Below are 23,662 nucleotides of genomic sequence, written 5' to 3' on the forward strand. Positions count from 1 at the left end.
TATTCTTCCTTCTGCTCCCAGTACCCCCACCCTAGGCATTAGGCAAATGGTGTCAGGATGCCTACATGTGCTTGCTTAGTTAGGATTACAGGCCAGCTGAGGGAACCTCATTTGGAAAGTTCATCTGTGCAAGTGAGGCAAGAGGGCAAAGCAGGGGTCTGAGCAGGCATGCCCAGTGAACTCAGTTCAGCTCTCTATCCGCTGGCAAGTTCAGCATGGGTCTAGACTGCATGGCTCACTTCTCAATAGCTGTGATGCTCCCTATTTTGCTTTTGCTTTGTTTTGATTTTTTTTTTTTTTACTTCTTTCTCTTTTTCTTCAGTTAGAATCAAAGTCCATCTTCTTATCCATCACAATGCTCCCCTGAAGCCTTTTTGGGATGAAAATTATATTTCCAAAAGGCAAATGGCTTGCTGTCCTAAAGGAAACTTGAAGCTGGACTATCAGACTATCAGATGCTCAATTTCCAGATGAAGGCAACTTCCTTGCCTTGCACGAAGTCAACAGTTTCTCACATTTGAAGGTCTATGTATGTCTCCTAGATACATTTCAGTCAGGTGTACTTTCCATAAGTGATCTTTATGTGTGTAGTTTCACCTTCCATGAAGGCTTATAACTCAACCACTACTTATTCAAGAGAGCAGAGAACATCTAATACCTGAGTGTTCCGATCCTGAATTGTATGTATTTTGTATTTGTCCCATCCAATAGATGTCAGTGAGTCCTTTCGATGAAGTTTAGTAGTGTAGATAAGAAATAAAAATGGATTCACAATGTGGTGACTGAATTTGTCATGTATATTTTTTATTTCTGAACATAGTTCAATTCAGCTGTATTTCTTTGCCTTATAAAGATGTATAACAGTCATATATATGTATTATATTGACAAATAAACATGGACTTTATTTATCCTTTGGTTGATGAGCTAAATTATTCAAATAAGTGGACTTGGTAAATGCAGTACAAACTCTTTTTTATGACAAGTTCTGACACGTTAAAAGTCCCATGACATTAAGACCCCATACCTTAAAAGAATGATGCCATGCTATTTATTTGGGGCTCCAGATCCATTTGCACACTGGCCAGCCCCAAGGTGGAGAAAACAACTCTCCCAGTTGAAAACATGGTGATTGCAATGTACCCACAAAGATTTAGGATTTTTGTTCCCTATGAATAGAAAACATCGACTAAGATATATGTAAAGTGTCTGGTATCAGAACACTGTTTAATAAATTAAGGCAATTAGCAATTCAATCCCTTTAATGTATCTTAGTGAATATTCCTCAGATGCTTGTAAGGCACCTGCTTCAGAAAATCTGCCACTGAAATATTTCAGTATATAATGGCCACCCAGTCATCAGCAGCCACATTGCTTTCTGGGGGCAGCATTGGCCGGAAATGCTGCTGAGACTCTTCAGCATCAAGCATGCCTTTGTGCCTGAGGATGACATTCACACCCATGTCAACATTCATATGTTAGCCCAGCAGTGATCAACACTGAGATACTCAGTGTCAACAAAACCGCCCACCTTTACCTGGCTTGAGACAGACCCACTGAATTTTCTATTGTCTCACACAAAGTAATCCTATCCCTCTCTTTAGAATGAGCCCCAGGTTTTTCCCCACTCTGACCTCTAGGTGAGGTATTCTGACTTCTTCCCCAAAGTGGGGAAACCTCATTGATCATTTGTGATATTGTGATATTTTAATAAATATATATTTGGTCTTATCCCTGGTTCCTGGCACAGAGCTCCTAAAACCCTTGGAATTTCCTGAGTAGCAAGGATGAGAAGAGTGAGTATCTTTTGTTATTCATCATCAGCCCCTTGTAACCGCACCTGAGTTTATGGCCACTGAGGTCATTCTTGGAGGATGGGGTCGGTTGACAGAGGAACCAGCCAGGTGATTGAAGGTTGGAACTTCCAACCTCCTCTCTCCACCTCCAGGGAGGGGAAAGGAGCTGGGGACTGAGTTAATCACCAACGGCCAATGATTTTATCTATCATGCCTATATAATGGAATGTCTATAAAAACCCCACACAAAGAGGTTTGGAGAGTTTCTGAGCTGGTGAACAAGAACACATCCATGTGCCAGGGGAGTGGTTTACCCCAAACTCCAGAGGGACAGAAGTTTCTGTGCTTATGACCCTTCTGGACCTTGCCCTATGGACCTTCTCATCTGGCTGTTCATTTGTATCCTTTATAATGCCCTTTATAATAAATTGGTAATAATGAGTGAAGTTTTCTCCTGGATTCTGTGAACCATTGTAGCAAATTATTGAGTCTTAGGAAGGGGTTACAGGGAGCTTAGATTTGTAGTCATGTCATACAGAAGTGGGGGGTAACCTGGGACTCACCACCTGTGATTGGCCCCTGAACTAGGGGCAGTCTTGTGGGACTGAGCTTTTAACCTGTGAGGTATGTGCAAACTCCAAGTAGTTTGTGCTAGAATTGTTTAATATGAGGAAAAGCTCCACACATTCAATGTCAGAAATGGTATGAGTAGAGATACAGTTTTCCTTTACCCTCCAATATTGGAACAATATAGGTCCCAATGGACATCTCCACCCTTTTACAAAAATAAATCCTCAGTGCTAGAGTTTCAGGGCCTGGGACTCAGAGATAGGAACCAATCATATTCACACCTCTCCTTGCCCTCTCCTGAAGTAAACTGAGTGGGTCAATCTCCCTCACTTCCTGCACAAAGGGAGGGCACTGAAACCCACTTCATCTTTTCGTTTGAGCACTCCTTGCTCTGAAAGGGGACACCAACCCCACCTCATGATCCACACCCATCAGGAGGATAAGTGGTTCCTGATGCTCCTCCTTCAGTAACTTATTTCTCCTTCTCCTCATACTGGGCTTCTCCAAGAGCTTTTAATTTATGTTCCACAGGCATTGTTGCAGGTACAAATAGGGTCTCATGAAAGGTACTAATCTGTATTTAGTTGGCTCATGGCCTCAACTGCAGAGCTTAGGTCCTCTGAACCCCCTCAAACTCACTCAGTTACTTGTAGAGACGTCTAAAGTATTCTTACACAAGTTTAGAAATGGTATGTCAGGGAGAGTGGCCTCTCCTGGCAGGACACCACCTGAGGGTACCTCCCTGCTGCTGCTCCAGCCCACCCTGAAACAGCTGCTCCTGCCAAGTGCTGCCTCCAGGCTTCCCTCAAGAGGCCAGGACTCCAAGTACCTGGAGACCTCATCACATGAACACTATGTGCACAGTGTCATGAAAGTGCAGAAAATGTTCAGTGCCCTGTCAGTCTCATGCTTCGTGCTGGGACAGACCTAAGCCGTCACAACTTAAGCCTAGTCACCACAGCTATCGGGATCTTCTTGGGAACTCTTACAAGCTTCCAATAGGTAAAGATAAGTGAAGGCAGAAGTCTTCTCCCCCGTAAGCCGACTATTAGATGGTTCCTCAGCCTAGTTCCTGCCCAGAGAAGTTTGAGAATTCAAATCCCTTACCTCTTTGTGCTCCCTCTGCCCATCTTAGTCCAAGCTGGTGGTGCACCTGGTGACGTGAATCTTTTAAAAATTGTATAGGTCACCTGTGAATTTTTATTGGGATTGACTCCATTAGAAAAAACCACCCCCACAGATCTCTTCGAGAATCACTCTTCTCTGCCTTGGACTTCTGAGCCTTTTGAGGAACAACACTCTCAAGCTTCTTAAAAGCCCTATTATTTGACTGAATGATTCTCTGATGTACTGTCTTCAATATTTCTGAGTTCTTAACAGAGGATTTTAAACATTTGGCTTCATGATTGGACCATGTTTTCTTCAGAGTGTCCTGGATTTGATCTTTTTCTTTCCTCTTCCTTTCTTTCCCTTTCTTCCTTCCTCCCTTCCTTCCTTCCTTCCTTCCTTTCTTCTTTCTTTCTTTCTTTCTTTCTTTCTTTCTTTCTCTTTCTTTCCTTTTTTCTTCTTTCTTTCAGATTTTATTTTTTAAAGTGATCTCTACACCCAACATGGGGCTTGAACTCACAACCCTGAGATCAAGAGTCCCATGCCCCAGCCATTTCTTAATTGTAGTACCATTTATTTTCTGGAGAGGCTGAAATTTTTAAGTTCTTCTTTGTTTAGAAGTCCTTTCTTTAGTTACCTCTCTTTTCTCACATTTATCATAAGCAGCAAGAAGAAACCAAGAAATACTCTCAACAGTATCTGGAAATCTCCTTAGCTAAGATCACACAGTTCATTCCATAAGTTTTCTACTTACTATATCAAGTGATAGTGTTGCTAAATTTCTGCCACTATATAAAAAAGATCATTTTCCTCCAGTTTCAAATAGCATTTTCTTCACTTGCCTCCTCAAGCCGTCACTCACAAGCATCTCAAAGGTCATTAGGATTTCATGAAACACTCTTGCAGGCTCTTCAAGCTTTCAAATTCACACTCTCCCCAGAGTCTTCCCAGCTTCTTGCCATGACCTGCTTCCAAAGCCTCTCCCACCTTCCAGGTGTTTGTTACCATACTGTCCTACAGTGTCTGGACAGCACCAGCACAATAGGCTTCCTTAGAAATCTGCAGCTTTACACAACCCCATCTCTGTCTAAAATGTTTGTCCCTATGGGGCGCCTGTGTGGCTCAGTGGGTTAAGTGTCTGACTTTGGCTCAGGTCGTGGTTTGTGAGTTTGAGCCCTGTGTCAGGCTCTGTGCTGACAGCTCAAGCCTGGAGCCTGCTTCAGATTCTGCGTCTTCCTCTTTCTCTGCCCCTCCCCCACTCATGTTCTGTCTCTCACAAATGAATAAAAACATTAAAAAAATAGTACAATGTTTGCCTCTAATCTTGACTACCTGATTCAAAGCCAAATCCTACCATCCTTCCTCCTCCAGGGCAGAGTCCTTATCCCATCCTCTATGTTTCTCATGGTAGTTCTCATATTATTTTCTAACATTCTGCTTTTCTGTTCTGGCTTCGCTCCTTCTGGAAGCTTCTTGAGGTAGGACTTGGGTCCTATTTTTGGCATAATTATTCTTTTCTCCCCAAGTTTCAACAGAGATACTCTTTGAGTGCATGAATCCTTATTTTGTTGGATTTGGAAGTAGACATTTCAACATTATTAGCAAGACTGAATAAACTTTCAAAAATATTTATAACATTTTTCTTTTGGTTTAGAGCATTTTTCTTTTTGTGTTCCTTCCATGTCTCATCAAGCAATTAATGGCAAAAGCATTGAGTATTATGAATAAGTAAGAGTTCATTTTCCATGCGTATTTGTAATGAAAAAAATTTCCTCTACACATATGCTTAAAAATATGTCAATGGAGAGAAAACAATTCAACAAGGATATTCATAATTCTTGTTAATTAATGTCTGAACTTTTTCCCCTGTCAATTACTTCACACACCTGTTCACTGTAAATTGCCTGAGCAATTTTTATAGCATGTTAATATTGCCCAGAACTTGGATGTACACCTGAGGTTTTTCTGAATTTTAATTATTTTCAAATTAATTTTAATATTCTGAATAATTTCAAACTTACCCATATGTTTAATAAAAGTGAACTTTACATTTTAAAAATTATGAAGTTTCCCAAAGGTTTCAAAAGACAATGTGTGGTTTGCTTTTATACACACTTTAACAGAATTTTTAAAAAATCCTTTCGCCAAAAAGCTTCCTATTTGTCCTAAATCTTATCATTCATAATTAGCAGCTTTTGTCATGTGCAGTGCCTCACAGCTTTCCAAGGTGAAACACGGCTTTGTTCCCCTGCCAAGCCTACCTTCTAAGCTCCCTATAATCAGATTCCACGGTTCTAGTCAGTTTTTCTGTAATAGCTTTCACTTTCTTTATGTCCCTCTCACCACCTCTTTTGCTCTAGCTTGTGCTATCTTACAAATTTGGCTAACATCCAGATGTTTCTTAAAACATTGAATGTTTGATTAAGGTCCTTTAGAATATTAGGACATTACTAATAGTATAAAGAAGAACAGATCAGATAATAATTGTTTCTAGTATGGCAATCAATTGGGACTCATAATTTTCAAAGTAATAGCCTTTGAATTACAGGATAAGAGGAGATCTTGTTCATATTGGCACAATGAGGTTTCCATTTTCTCATAGTAAGCTGTAAATAGTGTTTACTGTTTAGCCTTTATATAGTAGTTTATATTGCATATAACTTAATAGTTATTTTTATTAGTTATTGGCAGTTACTATGTGGTATTGGTAGCCTACAGAGACAGCTAGGGAAATAAAAAAAAATAGGTTTATAAAGATGGGTATATATAGCACACAGACTTTCTGGCTTTAAAAATAGTCTATTGTGTTCTGTATGGGTATATCTCCACATGTGCACATATCTCTAGACTTATGAACACATGTTCAATTGTCAAAACAATGGAAAAATCAAATTAAGATCAAATAGAAACTCATTTAGTCAATATAAACTTAACTTAGAAGACCAAACTCCTAGGCCAATATTTGTCTAGTCACCATTTCTAATTTCTCTTGGAACCAACAAAACAGGGGCAGATATAATGATAACCACTTGGAAATGGTGAGATACTTCAAGTAATGAGGCACTGAGGATACTTATGTTAGAAATGTGCCCTAAGGCATACATTTAAATAACTGTTGTACTCAAAACAGTCATCCTCTGTAGCTATGCACTTATTCCAATCTTTCTTTTTTCCTTTTTTTTTTTTTTTGCTTCATGCATGTTTGGAATTCCTCTTCAGGAACCACCCACTGTCCTGTTTTGAAAATGCCTTCATCAAAATAGTATCACTTCTTTAGACCAACAATGGAATCTTTAGCCTCACCACTCAATTTATTCACTAATATGACTTCTGTTTTCAAAAATTATGTAAATCCTTTAAATTCAAAGAATTGCTATCATTGAAGATATTTTTTTAAAAACCATAATAGATACCCTAGAAATTATTCCATAAAAGTTCTAAAATGGTTTTAAGATATGCTGGTACAATTGGATAGGTGTAACTCTCAAGTTACTTCTGTGATAGTGACCAGACCCACCTGTAATGTAAATGTTAACAGTTATATAAGTTAGGTATAAGCATTGCTTTTCCTGGATCCCCAAGATTTGGTATGTTGTGTTTTAATTTCATTCATCATAAAGTATTTTCTGATTTTATTTGTGATTTCTTCTTGACTTATTGGTTATTTAGGAGTTTGTTTTTTAATTTCCACATATTTGTGAGTTTCCCAAATTTCTGTTACTGATTCCTAATTTAATGCCATTGTGATCAGAGAACATAGTTTGTATAATTTTACTTCTTAGAAATTTCTTGAGGACTTGTTTTATGACCTAACTTATGGTCTATCTTAGAGAATGTTCTGTGGGCATTCTATACAATTAGTATAGAGTGTATATTTTGCTGTGATTGGGTGTGAGACAGAGCAGAGACTGGACTAAGGTCCCTTCAGTTCTAACTGCAAAATACAGGATTCCTTGGCTGTCCTCATAAAAAGTAAAGCTAATGCTCTATGCCTCCTGGGTAGTGTATCTTGCAGGAATGAGGAAGCAGGAGGGACTTAGTGAAAGGAGGGACTCTACTATGAAGACTGGAGAAGACAGGACGAAACCGGTCTATGCCAAGATGCCCCCCCCCCCCCGCACTGGCCTTTCACTGACTTGTACCCTTGTTACAATACTAAAAATCGTACCCAAGGGTGGAGATTAACCTGCCGGTTAGACACGCGACACATGAAGAAGCACGACGTTTAAGTGCACAGGAGCCATGAAATCTCCACCTCTTCATGCTTAAATGTCACCCTTTTCCCACCTGGGCCTCTTTAAAGCTCTCCCCCACCTCTCCTTGGGGGCCAGCCTGAAGGACTTTTCCTCTGGGCTCTCTCTCTTGTGCTTGAGCATAAGCCCCAATAAAGCCTTGCCTGGAACTTCTGTTCGGCCTCTTGTCAATTTTCATTGTTTAGAGAGCCCAAGGGCCCAGTTCACTAACAGGTGTTCTATACGTGTTTGTTAGGTGTAGTTGGTTCACACATTCTCAATTCTTCTCTTTCCATTTTGATCTATTCATTACTAAAAGGGGGATATTGAACTCTCCAACTGTTACTGTGAATTATCTATTTCTCCTTTCAATTTTGTAAGTTTATGCTTCATGTATTTTGGGACTCTATTCTTAGGCACATATGTTTATAATTTTTGACTTCCTGATGAATTGTCTCTTTTTTCATTTAAACAGGGTCTTTCTTTGTTGCTGGTAATATTTTTTGCCTTGAAGTCTGTATAATGTGATATTAGCATAGCCACTCCAGGTCTCCTGGTATATCTTTTTCCATGCAAACTAACTTTGAACCCAATGTTTGTCACTTGTAGGTACTATGTAGTTATGTTGTGGCTTAAAAAAAAATTAATTCTGCCAGTATCTGCTTTTTAATTGGAGTATTTAACCCAGTTGCATTTAATGTAACTATTGATCAAGTAGGATTTATGCATGTCTTTAGGCTATTTGTTTTCTATATGTCATGTCTTTCTTCCCCTCTATTCCTCTTTCATTCTTTTATTTTGTGTTAAAAAGTATTTTCTAGTGTGCCATTTTAATTCTCTTGTTTTTTTTTTAACTATGTTTTTTAGTTATTTTCTTAGAGATTTTCCTGGGGATTACAATTAACATGTTAAGTTAAAACAATCTACTTTGTATTAATACCAACTTAATTTAAGTAATATATAAAGATTTTCTACAAAATAACCCTATTCTTTCTTCCTTCTTTGTGCTCTTATTATCATACAAATTATATCTTTATATATTATCTTGCCATCAACACAGTTTTATAATTATTGCTCTATGCAGTAGTGTCTTTTAGGTCAGACAAAAGATGTTATATTTACCTATGTTCCTCTACTGGTGCTCTTTCTCTCTTCATACGGACTTAAGTTACTTTCTGTTGTCCATTTCAGCCTAAATGATTCACATTATTATCTAAATTACTTTATTGAGATATTTATTTTACTTTATTGACATACACATGGATTTCCTTTACTATTTCTTGTAGGGAAGGTTGGCTATAAAAGTATTCTCTCAATTTTTGTTTATCTTGGAATTGCTTTTCCTTTTATTTTTGAAGTATAGTTTTCTACATGTAGAATTCTTGGCCAACAGCCTTTTTTCTTCATCCCTTTAGATACACCATTCCACTGCTTCCTGGCCTCTATGGTTTCTGACCAGAAGTCAGCTGAACTTATTGAGGATCATTTGTACACAAAAAGTTGATTTCTCTTGCTGTTGTCAAGATTCTTTGTCTTTTAGAAGTTGGACTCTGTTTCTAGGTGTGGACTTCTTTTAGTTTATTCTACCTGAAGTCTGTTGAGCATCTTGATGTTTTTCATCAAATTTGGGAAGTGTTTGGTCATTATTCCTTCAAATATATTTTTTTCTGCCCCCCCCCCCTTTCTCTGTCTCATCTCTCCCTCTGGGTCTCCCACTGAGTATATGATGGCATGCTTAATGGTATCCCACAGGTATCTGAAACTCTGCTCATTTTTCTTCATTTTTTTTTGTCACAAACTTAGATAATGAAATTAATCTATTTTCACTTTTACTGATTCTTTCTTCTACAAATTAAATCTGCTATTGAGCCCTTCTAGTGAAATATTCACTTCAGTTGTAACTTTTTAACCATAGAATTACTAATTTTTAAACATAATTTCCATCTCTTTTGATGTCTCTTGTTGATCTTCTCTGCTTGGTGAGTCATTACTTTCATATGTTCCTTTAATTCTTTAAACATGATTTCCTTTAATTCTTTGTATAAATTTGTGATAGCTATTAAAAAGCATTTTTAGTAAGCTCTAAAATTTTGCTTTTTCAGAAATTCAGAAAATTTCTATTGATTACTTTTTTCCCTTTATATGTGCCATACTTCTCTTTTTCTTTCAGTGTCTCATGATTTTTTGTTGAAAATTGGACATTTCATTTTTAATTATTTTAAAAAATTTTTAGTGTTTATTTTTTTTGGGGGGGGGTAGAGGGCAGAGAAAGGGAGACAAGAATCTGAAGCAGGCTCCAGGCTCTGAGCTGTCAGCGTGGAGCCCAACATGGGGCTTGGGCTTGAACTCACTAACAGTGAGATCATGACCTGAACTGAAGTTGGATGCTTCACTGACTGAGCCCCCAAAATTGGACATTTTAAATAACATAATGTAGTTACTCTGGAAATCAGATTCTTCTCTCCTTGTGCTTTGCCATTGTTGCTTTGTTATTATTGTTGTTGTTGATGATGATGATCTTGTTTAGTCACATTCTTGGACTAATTTTATAAAATCTGTATTCCCTGTTATGAAGTGGCTGCTGAAGTCTCTATTCAATGTAAGCTTAGTGATGAGTTCATAATTAGATAGTGATTTTTATACGTGATTCCAACATAAAGCTGATGGACTCTCTCTGTGTGTTGGGGCACTTCTTTAATGCAACAGAAGTTTAGAACTCTGCCTTAGTCTTCATTTCCTGCTTTGCACAGGGCCTCAAAGTCAGTCAGAGGTAGATAGATTAGAGTCTTCTCAGTTCTTTCCTGGGCATGCACATAGCCCTGCACATGTGCATGGCTTTCTAAATTCCCAGAAATATGTCAGAGTTTCCCCAAACTCCCATGAATATCTCATTCTCCAGGTCTTTCTTTTAAGTTTTTGGCCAGTCTCTTGATTGTCCCAACTGGTAATGCCGACTGAGGCAACTGAGATTTTAAACAATTCTCATTGGTTGTTTTTGACACATGCCCTTGGGATAGAACTTTTCCCACTGAACAAGATCTGAGTCAGTTTAAATAACAAGCCTTGAAAATGGGGATTTCTCAGGAAGCTGTCACACAGGTCTAATACAATGCTTTCAGGATGAAATTTTTGGGGGAATTTCCAAACTAGCATATACTCCCTAATGACTGCTAAGCTGCTGATTTTCAAGACTACCACAGAACTTTGGAGGAGGCAATAAAAATAGGGCAAGTTAAAATGTTGTAAAGCTAACTGTAATTATGATATTCATCCATTCTTGAATAAATATTCTTCAGATTGTTGTAAACCTTTGATTAATTTCTAGAGTTCTAAAAAAGGTTGATTTGGACCTTTTTGTCAGTTTTGTTTTGCTTTATTGTTTTGTTTCATGTTTTTAATGGAGCAGTGGATATCCAGAGGTCCCTTATTCCACCATTCTGGGCTATACACATTTTGATATTGTGACCTCAGATGTGACAAAAGTTGGTAGCTCTCCTTTCTTTCCCAGACTGTCTTACTGTTAGGGCATGGCCATGTGATCTGATCCTGATTAATAGACAGGAATTATGCCAGAGAAGTGTTTCTCAATCTACAGGTCAAGAAACACCAGGTGTTTTGAATTATTAGTTTTAATTTTCAATCCATTTCAACACTTTTTTTTAATTTCTGAGACAGAGAGAGACAGAGCATGAGCAGGGGAGGGGCAGAGAGAGAGAGGGAGACACAGAATCCGAAGCAGGCTCCAGGCTCCAAGCTGTCAGCACAGACCCCGACGTGGGGCTTGAACTCACAGACTGGGAAATCATGACCTGAGCCGAAGTCAGACGCTCAACCCACTGAGCCACCCAGGTGCCCCGATTTTCAATCCATTTCAAATTGGTACTTTTGTGAAGTTCAATGAAAAATTACTAATAAAATGAAATAGAAACAAAACATTAAAAATACAGGCCTTAATTTTTCATTGTTAGACTCAAGACATGTAAAATTAGACTTTAATAAATATAAATCAAATAAAAAGAGGACAGTTACAAAAATCTATACACATTCTTCATTGAAAAGGTATATATAGGCAATTAGTATAGAAAATAGCTAATATACTCATAATTTTAGCAGATTTATTGATATATAATTAACATACAACAATTCCACAAAACTAAAGTGTACACTTTGATAAGTTTTGACATAAGCTTATACCTGTGAAACTATCACCATAATCAGATAATTAGCATAGCCATCACTCTTCAAAATTTCCTCATGCCTCTTTGTAGGACTTCTTTCCTGCACCTTATATCTCACTCCCACATTCCAATACAAACTTTGATCTGTTTTCTAACAGATCTAAAGGCTAATTAGTTTGCATTTTTTAGAATTCCATATAAATATAGTATATGTCATTTTGTCTGGATTTTTTCATGCAACACAATTACTTTAAGATTCATCCATGTTATATGAATAGTTCATTTATTTGTATTGTTGAGCACTAATCCATTTTGTGCAGCCATCTGTTGATAATCATTTGGGTTATATCCAAATTTTGCCTATTACAAATAAAGCTGCTATGAACACTCATGTACTGTACAAGCCTTTCAATGGACATCAAATTTCTTTGTGTGTGTGTGTGTGTGTGTGTGTGTGTGTGTGTGTGAGTGTGTGTGTGTGTAAATACTTTGGAGTAGAATGGCTGTATCATATGGCAGAAGAATATTTAACTTACTAAGAAACTACCAAACTGTTTTTTGCATTAATTATGCCATTTGACATTCTCACCAGTTCTTCTACATCTTTGCTAAGGCTTGGTATGGCTAGACCTTTTAATTTTAGCCACTTTAAGTTCCATCTGTATATCTTTGGTGAAGTATCTGATTAGATTTCTTGCCCCTTTTTATTAGGTCATTTGTTTTCTTATCACTGAGTTTTGTGAGTTCTTGTATATTTTGAATGCAGGTCCTCAGTCAGATATGCAATTTGCAAATATTTTATCTTAGTCTATGACTTGCCTTTTTATTCTCTTGACAGTGTCTTTCAAATGGCAGAAATTTTATTTTGTAGTTCATCAATTTGTTCTTATATAGATAATTCTTCTAATGTCATATCCAATATATCTTTGTCTAACCCAAAGTCACAAAGATTTTCTTTTTTATTTTCTTCTGTAAGTTTTATTATTTTAAACTTTTCATTAGGTTAATAATGCCTTTGGGGTTAATTTTTGCATATGGTGCAAGGATGGGTAAAAGTTTGTTTGATTGCCAATGGATACCAATTGTTCCCGCACTATTTGTTGGGGGAAAAATCCCTTTTGCATTGGACTGACTTTATGTCTTTGTCTTAAGTCAGATGAACATATATGTGTAGTTTGGACTCTATTCTGTCTCATTGATCTATTTGTCTATCTTGAGTTCAAGACCATGTTATTTTGATCACTGGAGTTTTATAATTAAGTACAGAAATTGGGTATTATTTGTCCTTTTTTTTCTTTCTCAAATTGTTTTGGTTATTCTGGATTCTTTACATTTCCACAAGAATTTTTAATGTGCTTGTTAATTTCTACAAAGAAATTCCACTTGGATTTTAACTGATATTTCACTGAACCTATAAATTAACTTGGAGAGAATTGACATCTTAAAAACACTAAGCCGGGCACCTGGGTGGCTCATTCAGTTAAGTGCCTGACTTCAGTTCAGGTCATGATCTTAGGGTTTGTGAGCCCCATGTTGGACTTCCTGCTGTCAGTGCAGAGCCTGCTTGAAATTTTCTGTTTCCTCCTCTCTCTTTCCCTTCCCTGCTCATGCTCTCTCTCTCATTCTCTCTCTCTCAAAAATAAATAACATTAAAAAAATAAAAAAAAACACTGAGTCTTCTAACACATGAATATAGTGTATTTTATGCATTTAATTATATCTTCTTTAATTTCTTTTATCAATGTTTTATGGTTTTCAGTGTTCAGGTCTCACTCTTGTCAGATTTTATCCCTAAGTATTTCATGTTTCTTGAAGCTATTGTAAATGCATTTGTAAATATTTAGTTTCTGATTGTTTATTGCTACTCTAAAAATAAAATTGATTTTGCATATTGATCTTATATCCTGCAACCTTAGTGAGCTCAACAATTCTCATAGATTTTTGTATTATCCATTGAATTTTCTGCATAACCAATCATGCTGTCTGCAAATAAAAATAATTTTACTTCTTCCTATCCAATCTGGGTATCTTTTATTTCTTTTCATATCTTATTGTACTGGCTAAAACCTCTAGTACAATATTCAATAGAAGTGGTGAGAGCAGACAACATTGTCTAGTTCCTGGTCTTAGGAAAAAAAGCATTCAAGTTTTCAATATTAAGTGTAATGATAGGTGTAAGTTCTTCATATATACCCTTTATCAGGTTAAGAAAGTTTCCTTCTACTACTAGTTTTATGAGAGTTTTCATCAAGAATGGATATTGGATTTTGTTAAATACTTTCAAGTATTTATATGATCATGTCGCTTTTCCTTTTTAGATTATTAATAGGTGAATTACACTGATCCATTTGTTAGCCAAATATCCATTCCCTAAATAAACCCAACTTGGTCATAATTTATTATCCTTGTATATATTCTTGGAATTAATTTGTTAAAACATTATTTAGGGGCACCTGGGTAGCTCAGTCAGTTAAGCGCCCAGCTCTTGGTTTTGGCTCTGGTCATAACCTCACAGTTCGTAAGTTTGAGCCCATGCTGAGCTCTGCATTGACAGCGTGGAGCCTGCTTGGATTCTCTCTCTCTCTCTCTCTCTCTCTCTCTCTCTTTCTATGCCTTTCCCCCACTGTCTCTCTGTTTCAAATAAAAAACTTAAACCTTTATTTAGAATTTTTGCATCTATGTTTATGAGAATTATTATTCTTTAGTTTTGTTATAATGTCTTTTGGCTTCAGAGAGATTCTGGCTTCATAGAACAAACTGGGTAGAATTTCTTCATTTCTATATTCTGGAAGAGTTTGTATAAAATATTACTTAAATATTTGGTAGAATTCACCAATGAAGCCATCTTTCTTGGAGTTTTCTTTGTGAGAAGGTTTTTAACTTCAAATTCAATTCAATTTCTGTAATAGATATAGGACTATTCAGAGTTTTTATTTCTTCCTGAGTTAATGTTGGAAGTTAATGTTTTTCAAAGAATTTGCCTATTTCATCTAATTTTGTTGGCATAAAGTTGTTAATAATATTCCCTATGGTCCTTTTAACATCTTTGGAATCTATGATGATTTTACCTTTCTCATTCTTGATTTGTGTCTTGTTTCTTTTTTTTCTGATCATACTAACTTGATGTTTATCAATTTTATTGATCTTCTCAAAGAACCAGCTTCTGCTTCATTGGTTTTCTCTATTCATTTTCTATTTTCTATTTCATTTATTTCTTTTATTATCTTCATTATTTTCTTTCTTTTCTTTACTTTGGGTTCAGTTTTCTTCCCTCTGCCCCCAATTTCTTGAGAAGGAAGCTTAAGTCATTGATTTGAAATATTCCTTCTTTTCCAATATAGGCACGTAATATTAATAATTTCCCTATCTGCTGCTTTAGCCATAACCCCAAAGAGGTTTGTGATACAAATTAGAAGCTTCTCAGCTTGTGTTGTAAAATAAAATATCCACCAGGCTCCTGATAGCATTGTATATAGGATCCATTCCATGGGATATTCTTTCAGGCAAAACTGCATTAACTCCCTCATAGCTATGCTTCCTTGGATATAGTCCATGGAATATTAGGGTTACTAAGTTTTATGCTGTCATGTGCTATTTTAAAATGAAGTTCCAGGGCGCCTGGTTGGCTCAGTTGGTTAAGCGTCCGACTTCAGCTCAGGTCATGATCTCACGGTTTGTGGGTTTGAGCCCCGCGTCAGGCTCTGTGCTGGCAGCTCAGAGCCTGGAGCCTGCTTCACATTCTGTGACTCCCTCTGTCTCTGCTCCTCCCCTGCTCACACACTGTCTCTCTCTCTCTCAAAAATAAGTAAAGATGAAAATAATTAAAATAAAATAAAATAATAAAATAAAATAAAGTAAAATAAAATAAAGTAAAATAAGGTTCAAATATGCTGCCCAAAGAAGCAGACTGGCTCTAAGACAGAGACAGATCAAGGAGGTTTTCAAGCATTGGTGCTTACGTGTATGAAAAGTTACCTGGCATACCATGTTCATAGCTATCATTATTAATTGAGCAGATATTTTGTGCCTGGAATTGTGCTAAGAGATTTACCTTCATTATCTAATTTAATCTCCATAGTAGTCAGTGTGAAATGTGTCCTGCTATAATACTGATTTTTCCATATAACTGTCTTCTACAGTTAGGTAACTTGTTGAAGGTCATTCAGTGGCCAGGCTGGAGTTTACCCTATGGTCTTTCTAAACCAAAAGCATCAGTGAAATAGTCTATCACATTGTCTCCAATGCCAGTTCATAAGCATGTCCTGACTACATGGATATTGGTCTGGTGAGGATGGCACCAAGTCATTGGGTTAGGGGAGAAACATTGTAAGAGAGCCCATCTGGAAAACTGAAATTCTCTCCCTTGTGAAAAATGCATCTTCTCCTTTGGGGTTACTGAAGAGATGGTGCTTTGACACATATGATTGCAGCGATACTAGCTGTGGTCGTAAAGGTAGTCAGCACATATGTAGCACTTATGGTATCATAAGGAAACTCTCTTTATGCCTATCTTCACTGGCATTCTTTTCTTTCTTTTTTTTTGGCATTATTTTCTATTCTCTATGAATTCACACACACTTATATACACACACATACATATACATATACATGTAGTGTTTTAGCCTCAGGGAAACATTTAACAAAGGTTAAACTAAATGATCATGAATTCGTATTAAAACATCAGGGTACAGAAGAGTTGGCTTAAGATAGAAATTTGTTTAAAAATACACACACACACTTAGAGTTTCCTGCATGCTGTTTTACAGCACTTGCCATGAATAGACACAAATCTAAGTGGAAAACAAGAAAGCACATTTCAGACAATCTGATATCCCAGACTTTTTCTTAGGCTAGGTCAGTATTTACCAGATAATTATTTCATTGTAAATGTGTCTATGAGCTTGATTTATTGGATGCTCTTATCTGTTATTTCTGTTTTAAAGTCAATCTGGCCACTCAAAATGAAAATGCTCCTTTACATTTTTACTCTTTAGTCTAGAGCTTTGTTCATATTTGTCAGCCGTTCTGAAACTGTTTAAATTAGTGCAGCTCTTTTTATTGAGTGTCAAATACTCTCTGGGGATAGGCTGGCCTCTCAGTTACCCAAAGTGTTTAGCCAGGTCCTGGGAATTTGTGATATAGGGAAACACCATTGCTAATAAAAGGTTTCGTTATTAAGAGCTTATCTGAAATCACTTCTCTTGCCTTCTGATTTCCCATCTGTGAGCTGCTTGGGGATTGGTTCTCCTCTTTTGGTAGGACAAGAGTTTGTTCAGGATCTAAGCTTTTTGGAGAATTGAGACATTTCCTCAAAGCTTTAGGGTAAAGTGACCTCCATAGAAAAGGCAGAGCACATTCAGTTGATATTTCAAAAATGGCAGAAACCTGCTCATTATCCCTTATCTCCAAAGAAAAGTTCAAAAAGCACAGAGAATCCCCCAGGTCATTTGGCAAGTATCTGGTCACCCCTGGAGCTCTTATTACACATGTGCATATTCTGTCCACTTACTTCAGGAATAAGGCTAAAATATCAGATTACCTCCAGTGCATCTTGTCTCCCATTTAGATCTGGAGCTTTCACTGCAAGTGCAAGGCTCGGGACAGGAAGTGTGCCCCTGGCTTGCCTTGGAGGAATTGGATGCCTTTAAAGTGAAGCCATTAAACCTTGTCTACAAGTTTGTTTTTTGTGATGACTTAGTCTAAGTTTTAGGATGAAGGGCACATGGTAACAATCTTGCATCTCCAGTTCTTCCAGTCAGGGACACCCATACCTTTTATAGGGTCATAGGATCAGAAGGCCAATGGCAGCTTGAAAACCTCTCCATATTCACCTTCCAGCCACTGAACAGCACTGAAGGATCACCCAACACATCTCACAGAGTGAGCTGTCTGCCCCACCCTTTTACTGTCTGGAACCACATCCCTCAACTCACCTAAATTCAGTGCAACTGCAGTGGGCAGTTCCAAGTCTGTACAAATGTATGCTCCAGCTGGCTTGCTCCTTTTCAGCTGCAGGACTCTTCCTAAACCATGGAAAGTGGCTTTGTCTAGGTACACACAGCCCTGGAGCAAAATCCCCCTGGGGACCTTCCACCTATGGGAGATGGAAGTCCATGAGAAATCCCTAACTTCCTGTCCTTTGGAGAGAGGATGCTAGGGCACATTCTTCCCAGTTCCTCAGAACCCCCAGGGGAGGTGAGCCCAGTTTCCCACTGCATTAGCCAGCTCAGTAACACAGTCTTGATGGACTTTTCTTCTCTTTTGGTCTTCCTCTCTCCATCCTTCACTCTGCTGACTATTTTCTCTATAAAATACCTGCATCCAAACTCTGTCTCAGGCTCTGCTTGCTTTCTTCTTCTTCTTCTTCTTCTTCTTCTTCTTCTTCTTCTTCTTTTAATGTTTATTTATTTATTTATTTGAGAGAAAGAGAGAGAGAGCAAGAGACAGAATCTCTCTGGGAGAGAGCAGGGGAGGAGCAGAGAGAGGGAGACAGAATCTGAAGTAGGTTCCAGGCTTCTAGTTGTCAGTGCAGAGCCTGACACGGGGCTTGAACTCACAAACCGTGAGATCATGACCTGAGCCAAAGTCAGATGTTTAACTGACTGAACCACCCAGCGCCCCTCAGGTTCTGCTTTCAAAATAACTCAAACTAACAGCTGTCATCCTAATGTCCTTAAGTTTAAGTCTACATGGGAACAAAATGACCAATTAGTTGGCTAGGTCATTACAACTAATTCTCCACTACTCAATAAAGTGGAAGAGCAGGTCAGTTTATTTAAATAAACAATCTATTTGGTTACTTGAATGAATTTGCTTTCGGTTTTTTGAATGAATTGTACTTGGTTTTCACACAACAGGAGCCTGTATGCTGCTTCTCATGAATGCTTTTCCCTACTACATGTTCCTGCATTGTATTTGAAACCTCCTTCAGGATTCTTTCTTACTCAGGACTTACCCCCCTCCACACACACATGTTTTTTAAATATTTATTTTTGAGAGAAAGGGGGGGAGGGGCAGAGAGAGAGAGTGGGGGACAGAGGATCCAAAGCCGACTCTGTGCTAACAGCAGGGAGCCCGATGCAAGGCTCAGGCTTGAGCTCACAAACCATAAGATCATGACCTGAGACGAAGTCAGTCGCTTAACTGAATGAGCCACCCAGGTGCCCCCAGGACCTGCCCCTTTTGTGCAGCCTGCACTTTCTCTCCCTGTAAGGCTCCTCCACCCCATGTAGAGGTCAGAGCTTTCTGAGAACAGCATGGAGCATCTGGAAACCTCTCTGCCAGCAGCATCTGGTCCCTGAACTCTGTCCCAAAGGGCGGCACACTTTACTCCTGCACTTGTTTGGTTCTCCTGCTGAAAACAGAAAGTTCTCACAATGTAATTGCCCTGTGGGCCAGTGAAAGAAACAGTTATCCCCTTAGAATGTGCGGAGGTGGTAGAGTTGAACCAAGGCTGATCCCTAACCTCGGCCATCTGCCCCACAAGTGGGTGATACTGGCCATGGTGGGAACCAGCAAACACTTGCTTGCCCCAAAGATAATGCTGTAATGATAGTATTAAAATGGATGTCGCATGGAAGACTTAATTTTTTTCTAGCTTAAATGTGGCATTATTTACATACAATAAAATTCAAGCATTTTAAGTGCACACACTGCATACATCATACACACTGTAGACTACAGTATGATGAATTTGGTACTTTCATATAGCAGCCATCACCATAATAAAGATATGGAACATTTCTATTACCCCCAAAATGTCCTTGTGTCCCCTTACATTTAATCCCCTCTCCTGATCCCAACCCCTGACAATTACTGATACCTTATGTCACTATAGTTTTGCCTTTTGTACACTTTCATATCCATGGAATCAAATAATATATAATTTTTTGGGGAAAGAAGTCAACTTTCTTCATTTAGCAGAATGTTTTGTGATCCTTTCATGTTTCTCCTTGGGTTAGTATTTTGTTCCTTTCGATTGCTCAGTAATTTTTATCCTATGGATATTCCAGACTTTATTATTATTTTTTTTTAACAACTGAAGGGTATTTAAGTTGTTCCAGGTCTTTGTTATCTGAATAATGCTGCTGTGAATGTTGGCATTTGAGTCTTTGTGTGGACATGTGATTCATCTCCTTGGGTAAATACTCAGGCATGGGATTGCTGGGTCATATGGAAGTACCATAACTGCCACATGGGTTTCAAAATGGTTGTACCACTTTGCACCCCCGCTAGTGGTGTATAAGAGTTCTAGATGCTCCCTATCCTCACAAACTTGTGGTGTGCTCAACCTTATTTACTTCAGCCATTTCAGTGGGAGCATAGCGCTACCTACCTCAGTGTGGTTTACATTTGCATTTCCTTGATGGATAATAATGTTGAGCACATTGTTATGTGAGTATTGTCCAGATAGTGTTGCTATTCAACAAGTGCTCAGATATTCTTAGGGGATGCACCAAGCCTAAGGCAGATGTTATTACCACTCATTTCCAAATGAAGATCTGAGGCCTATAGTGGCTGCATGAACAACCTAAGTTACTTCTGGCAGAATTGGAAGTGAGGCTTCCTAGAATTGTGCATTCTCTACTAGGCCACATGCTCTCAAATGTTTGGAACAACTGTTATTAAAGGACCTTGAAGATACATTAGCAACCTTAAATTTTGGCAGGCTAGTGGCACATTTTGACAATATTTTGTCATATTTTGACATTAATAGCTGACATCAGCAATTCAACATTTGCCAACTATTTTGTTCTTTTTAGCTCTTGTACTTCTAACCATTTCTACTAGATTTAATAAATGGCAATGTCACATGCTTAATTAGTAAGTGCTGAAAGTTATTTTGCTGTGAAGCATTCTCCTCCATCAGCTTGGCCCATTTGGGGCTTGCAGGAAGGAAGCCTTCCATTTATCCTCTCAGGGTCTAGGGAGCAGGTGGCAAAGACCCCATGTCACTCAATTTTCCCTTCCTTGTTCCTTGATGCCCCAAATACTTTCTGCTCTGGGAGAGGTGGTCTTTGAACTTAGCGCTTAGAGCCCAGTGGGAGAAAATGCCTAATATATGCCTGCTGGCAGAGATTCTATAAAGGGGATCTAGTGACAGGGAATCCTTCAGGACTTAGGGATAAGTGTTGGAGGAGGATGGTGGTGGGGGTGAGGTGTGGGTTTTACCCTCAGGAATAAAAGCAAAGACCTGAAGCTCTTGGGCTTCTCCGGCCAGCCACTGGGAAAAACATATAGAAGCCAGAGATAGAATGTTCCAGATCTCCTAGAAAAGGCAATTAGGAGCGTTGGAACCATGGCTCCATAATTTTCTAGATTTTTTGATTCTCTGTTATCTCCTGTGCTTGTTAATTCTATAACCTTGTCTATTTCACTGTTTTTAAAAATGAATATCCCTAAAATCAAAAGGATGTATAGATTTAATTTTAGGAGCAGTGTAGGAGATGGGCTCTGGGAATTAGCAAATTTTAGGGAAAGTTTTTTTTTAACTATTTTTTAAATGTTTATTTATTTTTGAAGGAGAGAGAGACAGAGGATGCATTGGGGAGGAACAGAGAGAGGGAGACACAGAATCTGAAGGAGGCTCCAGGCTCTGAGCTGTCAGCACAGAACCTGATGCAGGGCTTGAACCCACAAGCTGTGAGATCATGACCTGAGTTGAAACCAAGAGTCAGACAACCTACTGAGCAACCCAGAAGCCCTGGGAAAGAGATTTTTAAAAGGCAGAAGAACTTCCTAATCTTCTAAGATTCCAATAAACATGGAGATTCATAAAATAGTGATTAGTTTGCACGTGTGGGTGTTGTCATGCGTGCATGCATGCGTGTTTGTGTGTGTGAGCATGTGTGGGTATGTGTGTTTGCAAGTATGTCTAGATGCACATGTGTGCCTGTGTGTTGGGGGTTGTGGGGAGGAGGGATCAAGTTGAGTGCTCCAGCCAAGGGCATCCTTTTGGTTTTCCACAGTCATTTACTCTACGGAGAGAATTGATTAAATCCATACCTTAAGGGGCGCCTGGGTGGCTCAGTTGGTTAAGCGTCGGACTTCGGCTCAGGTCATGATCTCGCAGTTTGTGTGTTCCAGCTCCGCATTGGGTTCTGTGCTGACAGTTTGGAGCCTGGAGCCTGCTTCGGATTCTGTGTCTCCTTCTATCTCTGCCCCTCTCCGACTTGTGCTCTGTCTCTCAAAAATAAATAAATGTAAAAAAACTTTTATTTAAATCCATACCTTAAGAGGATTTTTAATAAGTGTGTGAGGGAAGGAAGTATTTGGGTGAAAGGGGGCTCAAAAGTCTCTACTTTGTAATGGTGTCGGTTGTTTGTTGATGTGTTTTGTGTTTTTCTTTACTTTCACACTGCCTAAAAAGTCACAATTCTCTTCAGAGGTCAGCTGCTCACTGCACCTAATCAAAGAATCTTTGATCCATTATTTCCTTTTGAAATGTCAATGTCTTGTTGCTGTTGTTCCCGCTGCATATCAGATCAGCCCTGGAGTGCCAGGTGCCATGCATTTGCCGGGCAGTGATCGTGTACCTCATGTGCATGCAAAAGTCAGCTAACAGCTGCTGCCCAGGTCCCATCTGGTGGTTCCCATCCCATCCAGTCTGTCTGGGATGCAGCCTGGGCACTGAGCTCTCCAAAATCTCCCCAAGCGATTCTCATATGTAGCAAGGTTGGGGACTACTCACTGCCAGAAGGAATGGGATTGTTTTTTTGTTTTTTTTCTACTGAGTAACTTGGTTTTTTACAGAGTAACATTACTCAGTTTATTACTCAGGCGGTTTTTACTGAGTCCACTCTTATGGCTTACAGATGGGGAAGCTCTAACCACATCTGGAATTCCACACTGTCCCTAAGAAGACAGTTCCCATGCTTACAGGATCCTTGGTCCTGGAGTTCTCATTCACAGCCCCTCAAGCGGGACCCATAACTGAAGTTTATATTTGCAACTCTTTGCACAAGTAAGGAGTTAATATGGATTTTTCTGTAGGAAACTAAGTAAGATGAGTGTTGAGATGTGAAAAAAGATGTGATCCCTTTGTATTATTTTTATCTTGTTTTAAATATTCAAATACCAAAACAGGCTCAACACCAAGCTTTTCAGAGAAGCTGTGCATATCTTCTAACCACAGCAATAGTCTGGGGTTATAATTCTCTGCTACCTACAATAAAATCAGTTCAAGTACAAATAAAAAGTCAGTGATAAAAATGACCAATTTAGAATAATTGTGCTATAGTCACCACTGTCATATAAGCAGTGCCTGAGGAAGTCAGATCACTGGCTATAAACAGGCTATATTTAGATGACTTTCCATCCCAACTCATTCCCAGACCTGGTCAGGGCCACAGCGGCTTCCCACTTGGTCATTTTTGTCTATCAGGGTCTTGTTCCTTTATAATCTGGGGTCCAACCCTTTTCCCAGGCTCCCTTGGAAACCACTGTGTGGTTGCACATCAGCATACAGCTCCAGCCAACCAGGCGGCTACCGGACACTGGACCTCAAGACTAATGAGTTTAGGGTGTCTGGGCTGTGTGAGGTAGTTGTGAGGTCTCGTCTGGAGGCTGCTGCCCTCCGGATGCCACCCAGGCACTGGGTCACATGGGCTCCAAGTTTCCTCAAGTCTTGGGTATCCTCCTTCCCTCCCTCCACCAATTCCTACTTATTGTTAGGTGGGCAGGGTTAGGAGATTGGGGGATGGGTGGGCCAGGAGAAATGGAGAATCCCCATGGAGGCTAGGCCCTGTTATAAGACTGTGCTGAGTAGATCTTGACTAACTA

This window comes from Panthera tigris, chromosome B2 (assembly GCF_018350195.1).
Source record: "Panthera tigris isolate Pti1 chromosome B2, P.tigris_Pti1_mat1.1, whole genome shotgun sequence".
Lineage (NCBI taxonomy): Eukaryota > Metazoa > Chordata > Mammalia > Carnivora > Felidae > Panthera > Panthera tigris.